Below are 8,230 nucleotides of genomic sequence, written 5' to 3'. Positions count from 1 at the left end.
ATGACCATCTCCCCACGCTTTCTGATACAACATCCTGTGAATCTACTCACTTTTCATGGCTAAAATGGAAAACCAAACCTTTTACCAAGAAATGTGTATGGGGAGTGAATTCAGGCAATACAGTGAATACAGATGGGGAATATAGATGAAAATGTTTTGTTTTCTTTCTACTGTTCTTCACGTTTTTAATCTTCTCTGCCTGTCTGCAGAGCCTGGCTTTGTTCGGAAAGTCTTTTCACACATACTGCACTCATTTACCACACACAGATGCTGCCTGTTTATTCCTTCCTCTTGTTTTCATTGATCTGACATGAAAGTCACCTTGAACTGAATGAGCTTTGTCCTCGCTGGGCATGCAAAGTATTAAAAATATAAACACAGATAAGCATACAAAAGACAGGGGCTAGGCAAGTTTTTGTAAGGACTGCTCTTGTAGGAGCTCATGGATTCTGAATCTGAGTTTCCCATAAAAAGGCAAGGTGCTATTGGATTGAATAGATAACTCATAGAATGCTGGCAAACTAGACACCAAGGCAGGGTGTGTTATACCTTTTAGTATTTATTCTGGTATCCATTTTTTTCTGAGCAGAAGCATGCTTGGGTACTTACTGACCAGTATTTCATTCACATCAAGATGGGTGACATGGGGTCAGGGTATAATTTGCCTGTGATAAATTATAAGAGGTATATCACATGAGAAAAAAATCTTTCATAAGGAAGTTCCTGCCAAGTTTTACCATCAGTCTTTCTTTTATGCAGCTGCTTTACAGACAAAGGAAACTGAGACCCTTCCTTGGCAAACAAGAGGCAGCACTTCAACTGAACAGATTGCTATTGAGTGCTTAAATATTTTTTGGCACATAAATTTAAAAATATGTTTTCAGACAATTACATTGTGAGTATGCCTGCAGTGCTGGCAGCTGAGTGTTGGTCTGTTTGTTCTCTTAATTAAATATATGGCTAAATGCGTTTAGCCACGTTAGCGTTGGCTGGGACAAGCGGTGCTGTGCTTGCTCATCCCATGCAGCTCTGCCAGTCCTTGTGGTCAAAGAGCAGCTACAGGCTGTCACTGTGTGCTTTCATCCTGAGCACAGAAGCTACACATAGACTTCCTTCATGTCTTCCTTGACAAAATTAATTTTCTTTGCCTCTTCTTTCTCATTTTTGTACCATGGAATCTTTAGCTTAATTCTGTCTGTAAGAGCATCAGGAGATTGCATATTTTATTGACACAGAGAAATGGGTTACACTCAAGGGAAAAGCTTAAGAGGATGTGCTTTTTAAATGGCACAAAAGAGCAAAGCCCCATCATTTTCCATATAGTTGGTGGGCATTTTGGGCATCCTTTCTCCTGTAAATGTGTGACACTTTGTGCAGGCTGGAATCCGGTCCACTGAGAGGAACTCTCGTAGTGGCAAGTTGGCGGCTGACTAGTAGCTTGTGGTCCATTTTCTAAGCCTATCCACCCTGTATTGCTTAAAAAGAGATCAATGCGTTCAAATGACCAGTCTGACCAGTTTTAACCATAACCTGTACAATTTGATTGCAAAAGCCTTCAAGCTCACAGCATGCCAAAACACTGAACACAATATTCATCGCTTCCCACCATCGATGTGTCTCCTGCTGAAACTTTTGTTCCTGTATATATGTGACTTCATGCATATGTGGTTTATATGTGCTTTGACAAGCACTTTTTAACTTCAAAGAAGTCAGGGAGAAGCTGAGAGGTCAGGTCCACTCCTTCACAGAAACTGGCAAAGACAGATCAGAGAATACATATGTAGTACCTCGGGTGGAGTTGGTAATAAAGAAAGTTTTCTTTTATTATACATTGTATCTACATGCACATCTATGGCTGTTTCCTTTTTTTTTCCCTTTTTTTTTTTCAGTTAGATTATGAGTACTTCTACAAGGGCTTGGGTCTTCTTACAAGCTTAATAATACTGAGCTCAATGGCACTGCAGGTTTGATCTTCCCAGCAGTGGCCCCAGATAACTTTAAGGAGTTGTTGTTACAGGCACTCTGGACACCAATGTACATGACTTCAGTTAATTCCCATAATATTCACCTGGTACTTATGACTATATAATACTTTAAAAATGTGTCTCATTTGAGACCTAAATGGGTTTTTATGAACTAAAATTATGTACAAAAGAAAGTTTGCCCCATGTAAGACCCATGCCTGACAATTTTAATCTGAGAATTGAAATCTAAATGCAAGCACTTGGCAAGGAGTACGTGTGTGTCCATGATACAGATTTAGCATCTAACCGAGTTGAGAGGGAGGAAAACCCAGTGATTCAGGATGTAAATGTGGTGCTCATGAATACTGTAGCCACAAATATGCTTCCTGAGAAAGTCTAAATAAATTAAGTGACTTTTAAAATCTCTATTTTTTTTCTCTTCAGACACACAGAATTGAAAGAAACAGGATGAAGTCCAGCTGCCTAGACACATCGTTCCAGTGCTATCTGAGATGCCTAAAGGTCTCCAAGATATTTGGTTCAGGCTGGCATATATGGCATAAGACTTATGGAAGATTCGTTTGGTCTGGCTGCTAGGTGCTGGGTGAGATAATCCACAGCACCTAAAATAGCACTGAGCTGTCAGTGTAGTCATTCCCTCTGGTGAATACTGCAGGAGAGGCTTAGGTTTGTTTCTGTTCTTTACCATTTATATCTTCTTGACTATGTGAAGAGTAGAAGAAATCATTTTTCTCTTAGAAAGCTTTAGAAAACAAAGGCACACCTACTGATACAAAGGCATGTCACAAAAGAAATCTCATTAAAAACATTTTCTGAGCTGCTGCCCAGAAAGTCATCAAGAGAACATTCATCCATTCTGCTAGGTACATTGAAAAATCATTCACATCTAAAAAATAGTCATAAATGACATAAAAACATTAACATAACTGCCACCCTGAAACTTGCTGAGGGCAAAGCCAGGTCTTTTAGCTGGACAGCAGAGAAAGCCTTCCTGTCTGAGGAAATAGTACCTTTTTTAATCTGTTGCAACCTACAGGGGAGTTTAGCTGTGCATGGATTTTCAGGCCCTGTCAGTACCGCTCTCCCTTGTCCTCCCGCTTTTGTACTTGTCACATTTGCTCTTTGTGTTTGTTCAAACAATACTTCACTAGTGGAAGAAAGAAGCCCCTGTGACTCTTTTCTCCTATCAGCCTGGCAAAGCAAATGAGAAAGAGAGCTTCTCTCTTCTATGAGAGCGCTGTTGGCTTGCAGTTGCATGCCCTGGGGTGCATCAAGGTGCCTAAAGAGGCAGGCAGTTATGGATGGGTACATTCAAAAATACCTATTTCTTGCTGATTTAATTGGCTGCTGCTCCTGAAAACCCCACAAAATATGGAAGTAACCCTAAAACTCTGTCCCAGGGCTCCCTCCAGGGGATATGACTTGAGGGTGCTGATGCTGTGCCGCAGTTGCCAGCACCTGGCAGGATCCAGCCCTGACCTCTGGTCAGGCCCCACTAGGCAAAGTCCTTCCTGGCGGTGAGGCCGTAAGGACCGCGCTGGCTGCCCAAGCCCAGCTGCTGCCTGAGCGTGCCCTGCTAAATCATTATGATGTGAGGGGACAAAAAACCCCAGCCACCCCAGCTGGACTCTCTTTGGACACAAAGAATTTGTAGAGTATGATTTGAAGTGGGAAGAGAGGTTTGTTTGCAATTCTTTTATTTCTTTAATTTGGTCTTGAAGATGAGGTGACGGACAGGTTCCCCAGTGTCATTTACACTGAGCTACAGTTGTGCTTCCCAGTACCTGATTTTTTTGTTGTGAATGTAGCAAACAGGACGTATTCCATATAGTCAGCTCAAGCTTTCCTTTAAGCTAACACCCTCTACTGTTCACTCCTGTATATTATGCATAAACAAAATGTAGCCACCGTTAAAGCGACTACTGACTTCTGCGGTACAGAATTTTCTAGAGTAATGTCCTAATTTCATTTTTGTTATTCTTTGAAACTAGTACAGCATTGATTTAGTCACCTGACCTACCTTGTACATCTTTCAGAAAAAGTAACACGCAGCAATGTCACTTTTCAATAGTTTTGATGCAGTATACAACTTTGGGATTTATTTTTGAAAATATCTGTGATTCCTGCAGTGCCAAGAATGGCCTGGTCACACTTTGATGCTGTTGAATGTTGGGGCCTTAGTTTAGCAATCAGAAGTTTGTGAAGTTGATTTTTCTTATTTTTTATGATATATTTTTCTTTGATGTAGTTATGAAAGTTGAATGAACTTTTATTGTGAATGATGATTGCTCACATTTCAGTTATACTTTTGGAGAAGACACTCCTTTTCTTTTCTGTGTTTAAAGAGTCCATGTGAATGAGTTATCAGACTCTGAATTACCCTGTAAACCACACATCTGGGCTTGCCTACCTCTGAATTCAGGCACATGCCACTCACCAGTGGTTTATGTACTGATCAGCCCATGTTTGAGGATGAGGTCAAGGCAAATGAAATAGCCCTAGAATGACATATTATTTGTCACTGAGAGAAGGGTGCCAAAACCAAAAGGACTTCTGGTTGTCTAGGAAAGACAGCTACGTGGCAATGGAAGAGGCAGAAGAAACTGCTGAGCTCTCCTCCCCAGTCTCTTAGTAGCATGACACAAGTGTCTGAAACTCAGTTTTAGTCTCCTTATTTCTGCATAAAAACACCTAGCACATTGTGCTTTGTAGCAATCCTCATCTTCCTTGGCAAGAATAGAGTTTAATGATAACCTAACTTCAGGAATGCTATTTTCTAGGGTCATGAAACTTGTCTTTCAGTCCTATTCTCTATGTGTAAGGCAATAAATGGGGAGTCAATGTTTACGAATATAATCTGTCAAAACACTCCTTTCCCTCTCACCATTACCAGCATCAAATCAGTCAGTATTTGTTGTTCTGTGCACAGGCAGGTGCAAGCATGATTGATTCTTATCAGACACATGGGATTTTAGCAGGATTAATCTCATGAGTTCTTTGGTTTTACTGTCTCTGACGCTATTTCCAGAAACTCTCTGAGTCTGTCTCTAGCCCTCAGGTTTGCCGACCAAGCAAAGTTTTCCCTGAGTTTCCTCTGTGCTGAAAAAAGAGGCACTGTCCTGGGAAATCACTTTTCCCAGTGGCAGCTGCGCTGCCATTTCTCATTTGACTTTCCAAGAGGCATCAGAAGATTAGTTGCAATCTCTTTGCAGGCTGCTAATCCAGAGTGCTGTATTACAGTGCCTTGCTGTCCCTCTGAACGTGACATTAAGTAGCTGATAAACAGCATAGTGTTCATAGGTGCTACAGTGATATTAGCAAAGATATATTGATACCCCTGCCTTGAGCCCTGTTGAAATAGCTGTAACACCCTCAAGACAATTCCACAGGTCTACTCAGGCCAAAAGGCACAGGGTGATGCATAGTCCTCCTCAATCCTCGCACATGGGCAGCATCAACTTTCAAACTTATGTTTTGCTGATAGGTACTGCTTTGGAGGGTCTTTGGTCATTGTATAGGATTTTAAAGTATGTTATTAGTTTGCTGAAATAAAACTCCTGTTGGTATAGAACTAGGACAAGCTGGCCTGAAACTAGGATAATTTCACTGTCTTGATGAATATATGCATCCTGATAAGCTATGATAGGCTGTGCCAGTCCAGGATAAGTTATCATGCCTTAACTATGTGTGTGTGTGTAAGTTAAAAGGAGTTAGGACACAGGTAGCCTAGTGCTCACACCACAAAGGAAGATATCTCTCCCAAAGAGAAACAGAAGAGCCATCTAACATCTCCCACCAAGAGAGCAGTGAGAGCCAGTAACGTGCTCAGTTCAGGTAAATCAGCAAGGGACCACATTAATCACTGACCTGAGCTCTCAGACAGCTTATTTGTTTATGCAAGGCTTGTATACAGTATGTTCTCATTGGCAAAGATTTCTGGTGTCTTTGCCTTCATGTCTGTGGTCATCTTGATATCATAAGACAAGAGTTCCCACCTGCCCCAGCCAGTGATATTTGCTCTTTAAAAGCATTTCTACCTTCAGCATTTACCTTTGCCTCATCTAATTTGTGTGAGCTGGGGCTGACCATATCTGCCAGTGATACCATAGTCTGATCACTGCAGGTCTGGCTCCAGGTTGTTCGTATGGAACCATGTCAGCCTGCTGCTGCCCTGCCCTTACTTTCTGGTCTGGAGAAAGTCATATAAAGGCATTTATCATGGTCAGATAAATGAAGATTCAGCAGGGCTCAGTGCTCTTTACTGAAATATTGAACTTTCTGCTGCATTTTCAGATGCTTGCTTTTTATGGCTATTATAAACACCAGTATTAGCAAGGCATACTTTACGCCTTGAGCCTTGTATACAGTAAATGGAAATGAACGGTTTTGGCTAAAATAACTCCAAAGCAAAATACAGAGGATAGGATTTTTTCTTCTCCTCTTTGCTCAGTGATTGAGGTAAGTCACTGCTTTCTGATAGGAGGCATCAGACTGCTCAAAGTGCTGTTGAAATGAGGGTCACCACATGGACACTTGGAGCTGTTAGTCCCTGGTAGCTTCCCCATACACTTTCTTTAGTTCTTTAGTTCTAAGTTTACAACTTAGCACAGTGCTTACAGAAAGCAGTCATCATTTGTCTCAGGTATCTCAGGACACAGTCCATCTCAGAGTCTGGGCAGACTGTTGTTAGATCCAAGTGAAGATACTTATGAGGGCACGAAAGAGATGTTTGTAATCTGTGATTACCAACATTTGGCTGCAGACTGTCAGCAGAGTTTCCTCAGGCTCATTAGTGAGGACCAGCAATGACAGCAACTGCCTTCATAAAGCACAGTGAGAAAAGCTTTTAAGTCCTACTTTATATGTCATGTAAGTGTCTCTCTCTCCTTGTGCTTGCTGCTAATGGACCACCGTTATGTAACTGAAAATGCCAGTTATTCTGTTTGGAGGACTTGGGCTGTATCCCTATCAGTGCCTCAGGCCTGACTAGCATTTTGCTGAAATTCCTCTAGAGAGAGTGGGATAGTTTTATTTTCACTAAGAGATAGGATTGTCCTGAGAAGCAACATAAAAAATAAGTGTTCTTTTGTGTAGTTATTATGCCAAGCTAGTCACCTGGGAAACATTAACAAGGCTGCATTTGCAATCATGTTTGTTTAAACAGAGCAACACAAAAACTCACAGAAAAACCTCCGCAGTTCCCTGAGCATCTGTAGTGCTTCTGCACAGCTCACTGAGCCTGTGTCTTCAGGCAGTTTGACTCACACAAGATGGTAAGTGAATTCACAGGTAGGCTTGCAGTCAGCGGGAATTTCCACACACCTCTTCAGCCACGAGCCATGTCCCCGCTGATCAGTGACCATGTGCTCCCCATCCCTCAGGGCTCTCTTCTGACAGAGAATTGGGCATGGGCATGTACTTGCTTTTCTGAGAAATGCTCTGTAAACTGGCTGTGCTACATAAATGATACAGCTGAGTGCTCACTCAAGGCAGGAAGGTTTCTTATCTATCTATACTTTGGCCTACACTTATGCAAATGCCTCCATTTGCCATGGCAGGAACACCAAAAAATATTAGAGGTTTCCTGTTCATTCTTTGGAAAGTTTAACCTGTAATGGCTTGTATTATGATTTTGCTTGTAAAAATGACTGGCTTTAGGTGGATGCTAAGGCTTTCTTTTATATATCAAGAATCAAATTCTGTTACACCAAAATGTGTGGGATGCTTTCCATTGGTTTCAATGGGACACAGCAGCTGTTGTGTATTCGGCATTTACTTTTACGCAAACCAAGGAAAAGCTCATTCATTTTGGTTAAAAAAAGAATTGCACACAGTCCTATCCTTCCCCTTTACTGTATCTTCTCCCCGATGGTGCAGGTTAAGGTAAAATAGATAGAGTTTATTCACTTATAATTAGGGCAACATGGAGATTACAGGGTGGAACACTAAGCAGGTATGTGTGCCCTTTTGCTTTTATTTATCAGGACATCTTTTATTTATCTCGCTCTAGTGGGGCTAGTTTCTGAAAATGGCCTGGCCATGTTCAGTTTTCTACAGTAGTCAGTTCCTCACAGGATTAGTCTGTTTCAGAACTGTAAAAATACCTCTGCTGTGGATTTCACACGCCCCATTTGGACATTTTGATTCCTTGTTTCTGTTTTTTCTGTCTTTTGAATCTTTTTGTCTTTCATTTGCACATGTGAACTGTACAGTTTTGTTCAACTGAGTTCCCACTCCGCAGACTG

This window comes from Strix aluco, chromosome 2 (assembly GCF_031877795.1).
Source record: "Strix aluco isolate bStrAlu1 chromosome 2, bStrAlu1.hap1, whole genome shotgun sequence".
Classification (NCBI taxonomy): Eukaryota; Metazoa; Chordata; class Aves; order Strigiformes; family Strigidae; genus Strix; species Strix aluco.
This window is presented reverse-complemented; position numbering follows the sequence as displayed.